Source organism: Bufo gargarizans, chromosome 6, assembly GCF_014858855.1.
Source record: "Bufo gargarizans isolate SCDJY-AF-19 chromosome 6, ASM1485885v1, whole genome shotgun sequence".
NCBI classification, from domain to species: domain Eukaryota; kingdom Metazoa; phylum Chordata; class Amphibia; order Anura; family Bufonidae; genus Bufo; species Bufo gargarizans.
Genome location: NC_058085.1, coordinates 112,129,849 through 112,147,361, shown reverse-complemented (window position 1 = coordinate 112,147,361; position 17,513 = coordinate 112,129,849).

Here is a 17,513-nt window from a genome sequence, read left to right as displayed (position 1 = left end):
GGTAGGATAAAGCTGTGAGCCGCACCCACAACAGACCATGTGATCCTCCTGGTAGCTTCTGTGTCACATGGACTGTTGTGGGTGCGGCTTCTGTGTCACATGGTCTGTTGTGGGTGCTGCTCACAGCTTTATCCTACCTCACAGTGCATTGATGATACCACTATGGAGGCATGTGAGAGCCTGGCTGTGAGTTAATTGCACTGTTCAGACCCTGTTCACACACCACGGGCAGTTTAGTGGTAGGACCCCATGCGTGGGACCCTCTGACCCTGTGTGGGGTAACTGGATCTTACCCTCTTGTAGACAATGAAAAAAATCGGACTGCACTCCAGACGGTTTCTTCAGTAAAACAACAGGTAGTGTTTATTCACCCATGTGGTGGCAGCAAAAAAGCGACGTTTCGGCTCAACATGAGCCTTTCTCACTTGAGAAAGGCTCATGTTGAGCCGAAACGTTGCTTTATTCCCAGCAACGTTTCAGCCTACTCAATGAGGCCTTTGTCAAGCTACACAACAGTGCATACTACTGGGTATATATACCCACAATTCAGTGCAAACAAGTGCAATTAGTGAACCCACTTGTTTGCACTGAATTGTGGGTATATATACCCAGTAGTATGCACTGTTGTGTAGCATGACAAAGGCCTCATTGAGTAAGCCGAAACGTTGCTGGGAATAAAGTTTTTGGGGTCGTCACCCTGCCACTGTAATCTGGAAGTGCTGCCTCATTCTTTGGAAAGTATATATCGTGGAGGAGAAGCCGACCTCTGTGAGGAATTGCACCCAGTGCACACTGTCTGACTGTGCTGCTGCGGTATTTGCTATATATATATATATATATATATATATATTGAACGGAATAACAACCGCACTCAACTTGAGTTCTGATGTGTTTATTTTTATTTTTATGGCAACTTCACCAATTTGTGACGTTTCGGTCATAATTCTTGATACAGGTTGACAGAGGAACTCTCCTGTGTAACTTCGATGTTAGCCTGTGGCAGCTCATGCATGACACCTGAAGTTTGCTCTGGCCCTTTGAGGAGGCCACTTTATTTGTCAGTCGCCAGGGCTACGGGATGAACAACGTAATTCCACTGATACATGTCCTGGAACATATGCTGCTAAATCTGGCTGGCCAGGGGACAGGAGACACGGCGACTACATCTCACGGCCACATTAGCCCTGTGGGGCTGAACTACAGAAAGAGGGGACATTCGAGCACAAGCAATGCGTAGAGAAATGTGTGGTTTTCTACACAGGTGACAGGAGAGGAGGAGCAGCCAGACGAACTACAGGGCTTTGAGGAAGAGGAGGCAGAGGACCGAGACACACTGTGGCAGTATGCAGTAAAGATGGAGGTAGGGAGTGCCTCCGAGTCACTTTCACAAATGGCCCGATGCATGCTCACTTGCTTGCGTAGTGACAGACGAATTGTCACCGTTCGGCAGAGGGATGACTACTGGCTCTCCACCATGTTAGATCCTCGCTACTGGTCCAATGGGGGCCTTTTTTAACCCGCTAAGAGGGAGGACAAACTGAACTACTATTGAGACATCCTATGTAGTCAGTTTACCTCTGCCTATGTGCGCCATTCTCACGCAGGTCTGCCCGGGGGGCCCTCTGCGCTCGCGTTCCACTGCCATGGCTGCTGGGGGTGGGGGGGGGGGGAGGCAGGAGCAGTACCAGCTCCATCAGCAGCTACTTAAGTCTAGAGTTGCTGATGAGCAGTTTTCTTCACCCGCCTACTGAAGAAACTACCCACCAGCAGCAGCAGCTAGACATAGAGCAGAACCTGAACCACCAGGTTATGACATACTTGGAGTGCACCCTGCCACCCGACTTCGAAGATCCCCTGGACTACTGGTCAGCCAAACTCGATTTGTGGCAGCAACTGGCCGAGTTTGCCCCGGACAAGCTTTCCTGCCCGGCCAGAAATGTGGCATCAGAGCAGGTGTTTAGTGCGGCGGGGGCCATAGTTACCCAAAGGAAACCCAAAATGTAGAGAAACTGACCTTTGTGAAAATGAATCAGGCATGGATCAGCCAGGATTTTCAAACACATTAATGCATTAGGTATTAAACTAGATCATCCATGGTGCCACATAGTGTTGGGCGAGCATGCTCGGCCGAACACAAATTTTGCTCGAGTCTCCTCACTGCACGTAGCTACTGGCATTACAGTGATTGGCTGGCCGGAACGCGTCATCTGGTGCTATATAGCACCCTATGACACGTTCGGCTCAGTCTTAGGCCTCATGCACACGACAGTATTTTTTCACTGTCCGCAAAACGGGATTCCGTTGGTCCGTGATCCGTGACCGTTTTTTCGTCCGTGGGTCTTCCTTGATTTTTGGAGGATCCACGGACATGAAAAAAAATGTAGTTTTGGTGTCCGCCTGGCCGTGCGGAGCCAAACGGATCCATCCTGAATTACAATGCAAGTCAATGGGGACGGATCCGTTTGACGTTGACACAATATGGTGCAATTGCAAACGGATCCGTCCCCATTGACTTTCAATGTAAAGTCTGGAGTCTCTTTTATTCCATCGGATCGGAGTTTTCTCCAATCCGATGGTATATTTTTAACTTGAAGAGTCCCCATCACCATGGGAACGCCTCTATGTTAGAATATACTGTCGGATATGAGTTACATTGTGAAAACTCATATCCGACAGTATATTCTAACACAGAGGCGTTCCCATTATGATGGGGACGCTTCTAGTTAGAATATACAACGAACTGTGTACATGACTGCCCCCTGCTGCCTGGCAGCACCCGATCTCTTACAGGGGGGCCGTGATCAGCACAATCAACCCCTCAAGTGCCGCACCTGAAGGGGTTAATTGTGTGTATCATAGCCCCCTGTAAGAGATCAGGGCTGCCAGGCAGCAGGGGGCAGACCCACCCCTCCCCAGTCTGAATATCATTGGTGGCCAGTGCGGCCCCCCTCCCTCCCTCTATTGTATTAATAACATTGGTGGCACAGTGTGCGGCCTCCCCCGGCCCCCCCTCCCTCCCTCTATTGTAATAATAAAATTGGTGGCCAGTGTGCGGCCTCCCCCGGCCCCCCTCCCTCCCTCTATTGTAATAAGAACATTGGTGGCCAGTGTGCGGCCTCCCCCGGCCTCCCCTCCGTCTCTCTATTGTAATAATAACATTGGTGGCACAGTGTGCGGCCTCCCCTCCCTCCCTCTATTGTAATAATAACATTGGTGGCCAGTGTGCGGCCTCCCCCGGCCCCCCTCCCTCCCTCTATTGTAATAAGAACATTGGTGGCCAGTGTGCGGCCTCCCCCGGCCTCCCCTCCGTCTCTCTATTGTAATAATAACATTGGTGGCCAGTGTGCGGCCTCCCCCGGCCCCCTCCTCCCTCCCTCTATTGCAATAATAACATTGGTGGCCAGTGTGCGGCCTCCCCCGACCCCCCCTCCCTCCCTCTATTGCATTAATAACATTGGTGGCCAGTGTGCGGCCTCCCCCCCCCCCCCCCCCCGATCATTGGTGGCAGCGGAGTTCCGATCGGAGTCCCAGTTTAATCGCTGGGGCTCAGATCAGTAACCATGGCAACCAGGACGCTACTGCAGTCCTGGTTGCCATGGTTACTTAGCAATAGTAGAAGCATCATACTTACCTGCTGGCTGCTGCGATGTCTGTGTCCGGCCGGGAGCTCCTCCTACTGGTAAGCGACAGGTCTGTGCGGCGCATTGCTAAATGAACTAGAACGAAGTTTTATGCAAATCGACTTCAGATGTTTCATCCGAAGTCAATTCACTCATCGCTTGTTGACATCATCATTTATTTGACCCTTCTTCTGATCTGTCACAAGGAAGGAAAAATGAGACGCACAACGGATCCTGTCTATGTAGCAAAAAAATCTGTGACGTCAACACAAACTTACTGCTGACATCCTCTCCACTCTGTCGGGGGGCTCAACTTGTATAATCATTTAATAGAACAGGTTCTGTAGACATCTATGTGGAATTAGCTGACGATGGTGTAAAAAGAGTGTATTTCTTTTTTACGCTAACATCGACCTGTAAGGCTGAGTTCATACTCGAGTTATTTGGTCAGTTTTTGCACGGTAACTGCCCAAATAAGTGAAGTGTGCATTGATTCTAAGAGTGACGCCTGTCATGTGCATGTCATACTGACTCACAGTATTATTTCACTACCACAGCAGACTCCCTATGTGTGTTACTGCAAGGCACAGTGTTCTACACCACTATACAGGCTCTCTGCAGCCAGGAAATAGCTATTTTTTAACACGATTCGCCACAAATAAATTCAGATCGAATCGAATCTTTTCGGAAAATTCGGCGAACCGACCGAATCGAATTTTTTAGAAATTTGCTAATCTCTAATCATAATTATACCAATGTGTAACCATTGTTAAATCACACAATACACTAGAGACAGACACCAGTTACCAGCAAAATCTTTCTTGAATTCTAATGACTAGAAGGACAACAGGAGAGGATGTCATACTGACAGATAATGCCCCAAGGATACATGACTCAAAAGTCACATCTAAGTGAAAATCAGCATCATCATCTCCTCTACTCTACACATGGAAAAAAGACAAAAAGGTACATAAAATACTGTATAGAAACTGCTGCATAAGGAAATTGAAATATAAAAAATGATTTAAATAGCCATTCACTAAAATATGGATGTAATTGGAAATGCCATCTTTTGCCAAGTGATTATTACATAATAATATTTGTGACATATGGAGTCTTTATGATATTTTATTAGTAATCCAAAGGGACTCATATGCCACTGAGCAATCCTGTTTTCACAGATTGTACAATATGGGCTGTATATGGATCCGCACAGCTTGGTTCCCTCCTATGGCTATGTGCATAGGTCCATAGTGATATAAATGATATCCATACATTGGGTATGGATAGAAATACTAAGTAATAACACTGTAAGGGAGAAATGCCACACATGTAGAATACTTTCAGATCGTGTCCCCAGTATGCCAGTAACCGCAGTGCCTCTTCTCCTTTCCCTAGAAGTCACAGCAGTGCCTAAATACCTTCTCTTTTTTATCTATAGCAGAGCCACCCTTATGCACATGCAGTGTGTGTGCCTAATTGAAAATGCAGCCATGATTACTGCTGATCGGTCCTGCATATCACCCTATAGGAATTGCATCTTTTTATCCCGACAGAACTTTTTAACTAATGAAAGTTGGTAGTTGTTTCTCAAATGAACACTGATTGAGCTCTTGCCACAATATTTTACAAACTGTTCTACATTTTTCAAATCCGCATCTGAATCTGAATATTTTTATAATTGCACGTAATTAAGTTTTGTATAACCATTGAGTTATTCAATAAAATGTATCTGTATAGCGCCCCCTACAGTTTTTTTTTTCCTTCTTTCCCCTAACATCACTGAGGTGGTCACACGTGCTCAGTTGCATCCTTCAACTACCGCCAACCGTATCTACTGTTAGAAGATGACAGTTAAGCCCCTTTCACACAAGCGAGTTTTCCGCGCGGGTGCAGTGTGTGACGTGAACGCATAGCACCCGCACTGATTCCTGAGCCATTCATTTCAATAGGTCTGTTTCACGCATCAGTTCTGCTTTGCGTGGAAAAATGCAGCATGTTCTATATTCTGTGTTTTTCACGCAGCCCTGGCCCCATAGAAGTGAATGGGGCTTCAGTGAAAAAAGCATTGCATCTGGAAGCAAGTGCGGGTGCAATGCGTTTTTCACTGATGGTTGCTGAGAGATCCTTCAGTTTTTTATCACACGCGTGAAAAACGCATCAAAACGCGTTGCACCCGTGTGTAAAAAACTGAACAATCGCAGAAAAGAGTGACTGAACTTCCTTGCAGAATGGTGCGAGTTTCCTTGAACGCATCCAGACCTAATCCGTCACGCTCGTGTGAAAGGGGCCTTACAGACAGAGAGAGAGCTGAAGGAGAAAAGAACATGCCCACAGAGAAAGGGCATACCCCCTGAGCTGCCAACTTGAAATATATCTAGCAGAACAATTGAAGCAATGAATGGGGCGATCCATGTGAAGTACAGGGCTGGTTCTAGCTTATTAGAAAGAGCTTGTCATGTATTTTATGATGTCTGATTTTCATTTTTTATATTACTCATAGATGCAAGGAGAAGTTGTCACCATGACAGTAGAATGAGTTAAAAGCACAAGGTAAATTGTGCATTTTGAACATTGCGTTAATTCTTGGTAGTCAGTTCGTCATAGAAGATGACTTGCATAGCAGTAAATTTCCCAATGTTCCTCTGACCCCACCACCCACCTGCTGCAGAGCATGAACTTTTGTTCTAGTACTTCATATTCCCTGGAATATCACTTCTATCTTGGCGTAGTTTTGTTGGTTTGTTCTGTATTATGTCAATGTCAATACCATTTCAGCTTCTGTAATAGACACTTGCTAACTGGTTGTCAGTGTGAATATAATAGCCATCATTATTATAATTTTTATGTATTCACGTGTCATCAGCATATTCAGCCTTGCTGTACAGCGAGAACATGTTCAACAGATCAGGACCAAATGAGCTGATCCATAGTAGAAAAGCTAAAGAACCTTGAAGGAACCTACCTGGATGATGAAGATACAGAAATGAGACATGGAATGGATTTAACATAGTTGTACACTGTTTTGATGGCAGACCATGGAGCAGAGTTTTATGGCCATCCTCTTTAATTCACTTCTTTCTACTTACAGAGTCAGCAGAATCGACCCTATTAAAATGGGACTGCAGCCTAGTAGGGTTGAGCCTGCTAATTTAAAATTATACCTGTCTTGTGAAAATTGGTTACAGCATTCCCAAGAAAAAAAATACTTTTTATCCTTTATGCAAATGAGAGCTTCAGTGCACTGAGGGTCGTAGTCTAGCCCACGGTGCACCATAGATGCTCAACTTTCCAGTCCTTGGACAGGGAAGCCTTAATTTGCATAAATAATAAAAATCCTTTTTTCTTTAAACACCGCAAATGATTTTAACAAGGCAGGTATGAATTTAGTCATGTCTGGTTTATTAGGCTTGATCCTGCTGAAAGGGGCTCTATAACCTTGTAAAGTCCAGTGAGTCCCAGTTCAAACCAGTAAATGCTATAAAATAGCAATACTGAACTTTTTATATAATGATCACGCTCTGTTTCTTTTTTCAAGACTTAGATGAAGCGCGTTTTTTGGTCCCAGAAAAGCACTTCTTGCTCTTCTTGACCATCCCCAGGCATTCACTGACAGTATGGACAGGATCTATAATGACATTATCATGGAGAAGTTTCAGTGGAACACAGCTGCAGAAGGAAATAACTACGTGTACAAAGTGACTATGTCTGGGATCACTGCTGTCCTGAAGCAATAGCGGCTGACTGAACTGGTCACAGAGTGATTCATCACTCTACTTTACTGTCAAATCATCATGATTAAAGGACATCTGTCAGCAGCCTTGTACATATGAAACTGGCTGACCTTTTTATGTCCTCTTGGCAGCTGAAGGCATCTGTGTTGGTCCCATGTTCATATGTGCCCGCATTGCACATGATGAGCTGCAGCTGTCTCTGGAATGTGAAAAAAATGATGTTTTAATATATGCAAATGAGCCTGTAGGAGCAACGGGGGAGTTGCCATTACACCTAGAGGCTCTGCTCTCTGCAACTGCCGCGCCCTCTCCATTTTGATGCCCTTTAATTCTAGATTTGTGCAGAAAGTGATCTCCCAGAACCTGCCTGAAACTTGTGGCATCATAAAGTGTGTACTTAGGTGAAAGACCAATGATATAAGGATGGCTATATTTACCTCTTAAAAATGACCTCCCCACCTTATTGAGACTAAGCTTTCTCGCGTTATGTGTGGAAGGAACTTGAGAACCTTCTTTTGACTGCTTTAGCTGATTGTCACTCTAAACACTAATGCTGAGGTCTGGGAATCACATGAGGGCCACAATGCCATTGTGCGTAGCCCCCAACCATCTAGACCAAGAAATACATGTTTGGTTCCCATATATCAGAAAAATGGGCTCCAGAGAGGAGTATATGGGTTATAGGTCGCCATCATGCAGCTCTCTACCATTGTAGTGTGTGGGAGCTGTGGATAGTGGTCAATGGAGGCAGCCAGCCACATGCATTCACAATCTCCTCCCTGGTGTGCCGACTGGACTGGGGGGGGGGGGGTGGAGAACCCCATCATTCCAAAAGGAGTCTTGAAAGGGGAAACTACAATTTTAACATGCCATAAATGTGTCAGATGTAATATATAAGATTTATTGTGGCCCTTGAGAGTTGTTCAGTATGACAATCAGTGATGGCCAGATCGCATGTGTTTGTCGGCGAACACTGCAAACTGGCCATCACTGATGACAATGTGTCCCTCGGGTCAGAAAACATTGTGCACCCTTGCTTTCGGTGATACACAACAACTAGAGATGAGTGAATCAATTTGTACGATTAGTGGCACATGAACAGTCGCTGCTTCAGAAGCGGAAGCAGAGCGACTGTACCGGGCTTAACAAGCAAGTGGTGGGAGGATGGGTGGGGACAGACCACCGCAGGTGAAGAACTCCTGTTGATGAGACAAATTGATTCATACAAATGGATTTGTTAATCTTTAACAGAAACCAATCTAGAGGTATGTCGACACAAGATGTGTACACTGCAGTCGTTGAGTTATGGAGAAGTTTCATCCACACACTGTGAAGAAAACTTTCTGCATAAATTGGTGAAGATTTTAAAGGGGTTATCTAGGAATTTGATAGTAATCAAATCAGTGGGGTCTGACTCCTGAGACCCCTGCCGATAAGAGTCCTCCTGCCAGTGATGTTACCATACATCAGTTGCATGGCCTAGATGCAGCTCAGTTCCATTCAAGTGCTATACCCGCTGCAATACCAAGCACTGTTCTTGGTAAGCTGTGAAGAGACCGCAGCGCTCACTGGAGTTTGGGTGTGCGCAGAGGTCTCTTCAAACAGCTGATCAGTGGAGGTCCCAGGAGTTGGACCACCGCTAATCTGATATTGATGGCCTATCATGAGGATAGGCCATCAATATAAAATTCCTGGATAACTCCTTTTAAATCTTTTCCTTGGTGGATTTCACACTTTGCAGTGCAGAGATTGAAATCTGCAGCAAAATCCACACTAAATAAATAGTGGAATTTCTGCTGGAAAAGTGGAAAATACTTTGCAGAAAGCAATACCCATAAATATGAACTTATGGTTAATTTTATGGATCATCCGATGCTATTTAGAGAGAGCTACATGAGGCAGAACCCCAAAGATATGATCTGTAGAAATGTTGTAGGACAAGGTCTTGCAGGAGAGACCCCATTGAAAAAGAATCCCAGTTTTTAATGGTCAGGGAAACTGGCAAATGTGTTTTTAGGGGGGCGACTGTGTGACTGTAAACTCATGTAGGAAATGAACCAATGTGATCTATGAAAGAATATAATCTGCAAAGCCTATTCATGAATACAAGAATAATAATAATAATAATCAGGGACCTCCCTAATACCTGGCGACATTAGAGCTCAGGACATTATTCTAATACACAATCAGACAAAAGAAAAATATAAATGACTGCTCAAAGCAAAACACACCTAAAAAAAATTATTTCATTTTTCCATGGAGATTCAGTATTGTGCCATTGTGTCGATGGGCAGGCATCTTCAATTATGGGAAGAGGGAGTGTGTCGCCTCCAGCCGGCCCACACTGTGCTTTCATCCCCACATCGCAATGACAATGCCAGTAAGTTAGTCACATTCCAAAGACAGCTGCAGCTCAGAAAGCATTTGTCCTGGGGGATACTAGGTTGCTTGCCGTGCAGTTTTCCTAAATGGGAAGGTAAAAAATGATGCTGCTGCCATTGACACCTTCTGATGTGTCACCACAGTCTACCACAAAAAAGAAAAATCTATTGTAAAGACGAGCGTACAGGGAAGATTGTAGCTCTGGCAATTTCCCAAGGGAAGAGACTGTCACAGGATATTTTTCACAAATGTCATGAGACAAAGAAGTTTCCTGGAGTAAGAAAATCCTTTACATTCCACCACTACTGCTTACGGGAGTTATTGGCTTACCTTGAAGAGGCAGTCCGGCTTTTTTTTGAATGTCAACCCCAGCCAGCTATATCTGTGGAGGAAGCCATACTCACCTGCTCCCCACCTCTCCATTCTTGCTCGATTCAATGGTCTCTTGGACAGGTCACGCGTACCACTGCAGCCAATGACTGCCCTCAGCCACAATGTGTCCCCCAAATGGCATATGACCCAAAATTATTTTACTGAACCAAACTTTTGGTTCCATGTCAAATTCATGTATGAGAGGTCTAGGTTAGGGATAAGCGAATTTAATATTTTGAAGTTTGTGTGCGGGTTCGTGTTGTGGTATTTACTGAATTGCGTTATGGATTCGGTTACCACAGACCATAATGCAATTCCATGACGAAATGCCACAAAAATGGCTTAAAGAAACAGAAGCTGGCACCTGTGCTGTTATGTGCTATGGGACACAAACGTATTTAAATTCTTGGTAGAGGATTCAACAATAACAGTAGAAAAAAACATTTTGAACTGAAGGCTATGAGAAAGCAATGTGGTATCCGATTACCTGATACGACTCAGAGTACTAGAAAAAGTAAAAACTGAGAAGACCCCAGGCAAAAAAAATAAGGTCCGTTCTGCTGACTGCCAAGCCTTACCATGTGAAGTTCTTCAGGACAGCAGGGCCTACATAGTAGCGTCATAGCTCCTGCAGCAAAGCAGATATTGACAGTAAAGAAACTTCACTTGGGATTTATGCCCCCATATTACAGCTGCAACTGCGGGTCTGATGACTCAATGTGACACCACCAAAGGGATCTTGACGTTCCTGGGTTTCGAAGAATAATCTGTAACAAATGCCATATACAATACTGTACAGGTATAAGGCCTGGGGCAACTACTATAATTACAATCCCTATAGCTACACTACTGACCGCTGCCATTATGTAGGGTGAGACATTTAGGATTAGGGCATCCTGGCACAAATCCCATCATTCGCTACATCGGACGGCTACAGTGACCTCAAGCGGTCTCAAACAAAGGAGCTATAAATAATCTGGTTATTTTCCTTTATCTTTAGCCACGTTTCAGAGGTTTCAACAGAGTGCATGAAATGTATCTCCCCTACATTTATCTCATTGCAAAGGAATCTTTCCTTTAAAAGGTAAGAACAGTTAATCTGTACTAAATGCAAAGCATTCTTGGGCTACTGCCTGGCAAAGACACTTTACAGAAAAGACAAGAATTTAAAAACAATGGGGAAACCTAAAAGAGCTATTTCTTTCAATGCAAAAGTAAGATTTATTTATTGTAACAGGACAGGTATGGAGTACGTTCTAGGTTATACAGTCAGGTCCATAAATATTGGGACATTGACACAATTCTAACATTTTTGGCTCTATACACCACCACAATGGATTTGAAATGAAACGAACAAGATGTGCTTTAACTGCAGACTGTCAGCTTTAATTTGAGGGTATTTACATCCAAATCAGGTGAACGGTGTTGGAATTACAACAGTTTGCATATGTGTCTACCACTTGTTAAGGGACCAAAAGTAATGGAACAATTGGCTTCTCAGCTGTTCCATGGCCAGGTGTGTGTTATTCCCTCATTATCCCCATTACAATGAGCAGATAAAAGGTCCAGAGTTCATTTCAAATGTGCTCTTTGCATTTGGAATCTGTTGCTGTCAACTCTCAAGATGAGATCCAAAGAGTCACTGTCAGTATCAGTGAAGCAAGCCATCATTAGGCTGAAAAAAACAAAACAAACCTATCAGAGAGATAGCAAAAACATTAGGCGTGGCCAAAACAACTGTTTGGAACATTCTCAAAAAGAAAGAACGCAACGGTGAGCTCAGCAACACCAAAAGACCCGGAAGACCAGGGAAAACAACTGTGGTGGATGACCGAAGAATTCTTTCCCTGGTGAAGAAAACACCCTTCACAACAGTTGGCCAAATCAAGAACACTCTCCAGGAGGTAGGTGTATGTGTGTCAAAGTCAACAATCAAGAGAAGACTTCACCAGAGTGAATACAGATGGTTCACCACAAGATGTAAACCATTGGTGAGCCTCAAAAACAGGAAGGCCAGATTAGAGTTTGCCAAACGACATCTAAAAAAGCCTTCACAGTTCTGGAACAAAATCCTATGGACAGATGAGACTAAGATCAACTTGTACCAGAGTGATGGGAAGAAAATAGTATGGAGAAGGAAAGGAACTGCTCATGATCCTAAGCATACCACCTCATCAGTGAAGCATGGTGGCGGTAGTGTCATGGCGTGGGCATGTATGGCTGCCAATGGAACTGGTTCTCTTGTATTTATTGATGATGCGACTGCTGACAAAAGCAGCAGGATGAATTCTGAAGTGTTTCGGGCAATATTATCTGCTCATATTCAGCCAAATGCTTCAGAACTCAATGAACGGCGCTTCACAGTGCAGATGGACAATGACCCAAAGCATACTGCAAAAGCACACAAATAGTTTTTTAAGGCCTCATGCACACGACCGTTGTGTGCATCCGTGGCCGTTGTGCCGTTTCCCGTTTTTTTTCGCGGACCCATTGACTTTCAATGGGTCCGTGGAAAAATCGGAAAATGCACCGTTTTGCAGCCGAGGCCGTGATCCGTGTATCCTGTCCGTCAAAAAAATATGACCTGTCCTATTTTTTTGACGGACAACGGTTCACGGACCCATTGAAGTCAATGGGTCCGTGAAAGAACACGGATGCACACAAGATTGGCATCCGTGTCCGTGATCCGTGGCCGTAGGTTGCTTTCATACAGACGGATCCGAAGATCCGTCTGCATAAAAGCTTTTTCTGATCTAAGTTTTCACTTCGTGAAAACTCATTTCCGACAGTATATTCTAACACAGAAGCGTTCCCATGGTGATGGGGACGCTTCTAGTTAGAATACACTGCAAACTTTGTACAAGACTGCCCCCTGCTCCCTGGCAGCACCCGATCTCTTACAGGGGGATATGATAGCACAATTAACCCCTTCAGGTGCGGCACCTAAAGGGGTTAATTGTACTATCATATTCCCCTGTAAGAGATCAGGGCTGCCCGGCAGCAGGGGGCAGACCCCCCCCCCCTCCCCAGTTTGAATATCGTTGGTGGCACAGTGTGCGCCCACCATCGCCCCCCCCCTTCCTCCCTCTATAGTTAAAAATCGTTGGTGGCACAGTGTGCGCCCACCATCGCCCCCCCCTTCCTCCCTCTATAGTTAAAAATCGTTGGTGGCACAGTGTGCGCCCACCATCGGCCCCCCCTCTCTCTATAGTAGTAACAACCATTGGTGGCAGTGTGCGGCCTCCCATTCCCCCCCCCCCCCACCACAGTAGAAGATTCATACTTACCTGCTTGCTGCTGCGATGTCTGTGACCGGCCGGGAGCTCCTCCTACTGGTAAGTGACAGTTCTTTAGCAATGCGCCGCACAGACCTTTCACTTACCAGTAGGTGGAGCTCCCGGCCGGTCACAGACATCGCAGCAGCAAGCAGGTAAGTATGAATCTTCTACAATTGTACTATTGCTAAGTAACCATGGCAACCAGGGATGCAGTAGCTTCCTGGTTGCCATGGTTACCGATCGGAGCCCCAGCGATTAAACTGGGACTCCGATCGGAACTCCGCTGCCACCAATGATGGGGGGGGGGGGGGGATGGGAGGCCGCACACTGCCACCAATGGTTGTTACTACTATAGGGAGAGGGGGGGCCGATTGTGGGCGCACACTGTGCCACCAACGATTTTTAACTATACAGGGAGGAGGGGGGGGCGATGGTGGGCGCACACTGTGCCACCAACGATTTTTAACTATAGAGGGAGGAAGGGGGGGGCGATGGTGGGCGCACACTGTGCCACCAACGATATTCAAACTGGGGAGGGGGGGGGGGCTGCCCCCTGCTGCCTGGCAGCCCTGATCTCTTACAGTGCGGCACCTGAGGAGTTAATTGTGCTGATCACGGCCCCCTGTAAGAGATCGGGTGCTGCCAGGCAGCAGGGGGCAGTCATGTACACCGTTTTTCAGTGTATTCTAACCTGAAGCGTCCCCATCACCATGGGAACGCCTCTGTGTTAGAATATACTGTCGGAAATGAGTTTCACGATGTAGCTCATATCCGACAGTATATTCTAACATAGAGGAGTTCCCATGGTGATGGGGACGCTTCAAGTTATGTTCGGGTGTCCGCCTGGCCGTGCGGAGGCAAGCGGATCCGTCCAGACTTATAATGTAAGTCAATGGGGACGGATCCGTTTGAAGATGACACACTGTGGCTCAATTTTCAAACGGATCCGTCCCCATTGACTTTCAATGTAAAGTCTGGACGGATCCGTCTGAGGCTATTTTCACACTTTAGAAATGTTTTACAATATAATGCAGACGGATCCGCTCTGAACGGAGCCACCGTCTGCATTATGAACACAAGTGTGAAAGTAGGGACTCCTGACTTTACATTGAAAGTCAATGAGGACGGATCCGTTTGCAATTGCACCATATTGTGTCAACGTCAAACGGATCCGTCCCCATTGACTTGCATTGTAATTCAGGACGGATCCGTTTGGCTCCGCACGGCCAGGCGGACGCCAAAATGACTTTTTTTTCATGTCCGTGGATCCTCCAAAAATCAAGGAAGACCCACGGACGAAAAAACGGTCACGGATCACGGACCCACGGACCCCGTTTTTGCGGGCCGTGAAAAAAAACTGTCGTGTGCATGAGGCCTAAGGGAAAGAAGTGGAATGTTATGCAATGGCCAAGTCAATCACCTGACTTGAATCCGATTGAGCATGCATTTCACTTGCTGAAGACAAAACTGAAGGGAAAATGCCCCAAGAACAAGCAGGAACTGAAGAGAGTTGCAGTAGAGGCCTGGCAGAGCATCACCAGGGATGAAACCCAGCGTCTGGTGATGTCTATGCGTTCCAGACTTCAGGCTGTAATTGACTGCAAAGGATTTGCAACCAAGTATTAAAAAGTGAAAGTTTGATTTATGATTATTATTCTGTCCCATTACTTTTGGTCCCTTCACAAGTGGGAGGCACACATGCAAACTGTTGTAATTCCTGGACCGTTCACCTGATTTGGATGTAAATACCCTCGAATTAAAGCTGACAATCTGCAGTTAAACCACATCTTGTTCATTTCATTTCAAATCCATAGTGGTGGTGTATAGAGTCAAAACTTTTAGCATCGTGTTGATGTCCCAATATTTATGGACCTGGCTGTATACATTACACCTGTAACTTTCTAGTAAATGATGTCCACAACATGGAGGTTAAAACCCCATCTAAAAAATTTTTAGTTTAGGCTACTTTCACACGCAGGGATCAGCAAAAAACGCTTCTGTCACTGATAATGCGACCATCTGCATCTGTTATGAACGGAATCCGGTTGCATTATCTTTAACATAGCAACGACCTCATGAACACCACTGATCCGTCATGAACACCACTGAAAGTCAATGGGGGACGGATCCGTTTTCTATTGTGTCAGAAAACGTCCCCATTGACTTGCATTGTGGGTCATGCCGGATTCATTTTGCTCCGCATCCCATGATGGAAAGAAATCCGGAGCTTGCTGCGGTTTGCTCTCCAGTATGGGAACGCAACCAAACGGAATGTAATGCATTTTGGAGCATTCAGTTCTGTTTAGTTACGTTTTGTCCCCATTGACAATGAATTGGGACAAACAGAAGCGGTTTTTTTTCCAATATTGAGACCCTATGATGGATCTCAATACTGGAAAATGTAAACGATAGTGTGAAAGTAGCCTTGACAGGTGAGGTAAGTAGGTTCGACCATGTCCAGTAGATCAGGATTTAATAATGGTAGCTCAATAGATAAAGGTTTTGCATTAGGGCTAAGGCATGCCATACTCGGCTGCCAGCCGAACAAGCACGTGTTCTCCATATGAAGAGCGGCACGAAGACACTGTCAGACTCCTCTGGCAGCAGCTGATCTCCCACAGAACATTAGGGTCACACAGTTGAAATTCAACATGCCTGATCCTCATCTTCCCTTGGGCTGGGTTCACATCTATGCTGTGAACTCCGGTAGTCTGCTCCGATGGAGAAACAGGCTTGCTGAAGTTCACTGAATTCGGCATTAGCCGTATACCACCATGCGCCGCCGGATCCCCATTCACTGTAATGGGATTCCAGCATATATGCTGACTTTCGGCAGAACAAAAAATATTGCATATAGCATGTACGTCGGATACATTGACCCAATTACAGTCCTGGAGTTCACAACACAGATATTCTGACCAGTTATTAGTCAGATGGCCAATTACACACACAGATCTTTTGTTATACACACCAACTATTGGTCTGATTTACAAGATTTTGGTCAGAAAATCTTTTGCTGTAATACAGCCCTTAGTAGCTGTTGGGTGAGTCGGGAAGCCATCATACACAATGGTGGTCATCTATTAAACTGGTGTAAAGTAGAACTGGCTTAGTTGCCCATAGCAGCCAATCAGATTCCACCTTTCACTTTTCACAGCTCCTTTGGAAAATGAAAGGTGGAATCTGATTGGTTGCTATCTGCAAATAAGCCAGTTCTACTTTACACAAGTTTGATAACTCTCCCCCAATATGTGTATACAAATAGTTGACTGGTGCAGCTGAAATACATCTAAGGGCTCATGCACATAACTGTATGTATTTTGCGGTCCGCAAAAAACGGATCCGCAAAAAATACGGATGACGTCCGTGTGCATTCTGTATTTTACGGAACAGCTGACCCCTAATAGAACAGTCCTATCCTTGTCCGTAATGCGGACAATAATAGGACATGTTCTATTTTTTTGCGGAACAGAAATACGGAATGCAATAACTTAAATTTTTTTTGCGGACCCATTAAAATGAATGGTTCCACATACAGTCCTCAAAAAAAACGGAACGGACACGGAAAGAAAATACGTTCATTTGCATAAGCCCTAAGGGTGTATTCACACGACTGTATGTATTTTGCAGTCCGCAAAAAAAAAAAAAAAAACTATGACGCCTGTGTTGCATCAGTTTTTTTGTGGACCAGTTGTAACAATGTCTATTCTTGTCCGCAAATGGACAAGAATAGGACATGTTTTTTTTTTTGTGGGACTGTGGAACGGACATACGGATGTAAACAACAGTGTGCTGTGCACATTTTTTGTGGCTCAATTGAAATGAATGGGTCCACATCCGATCTGCAAAAAAAAATGCGTATCGGATGCAGAGCAAAAAAGTCAACATGTAAATAGGGCCTAATGTATACGGCCAGGCTTAAGGTTCACTGAACGATTACAAAACTTTTGATATGGCATAGCAACTTATCAAATCTTGAAAATTGATCTGTGGGAGTCTAAGTGCTGAGACTCTTTTAAGCACTAAAAAGAAGAGAAAGCGCTTACACAACATGCTCTCTCTTCTCGCTGCAGGAGCCCTTCTCCATTCTGTTTCCTGCACCGAGGAGAGTATGCTACATGAAGGCT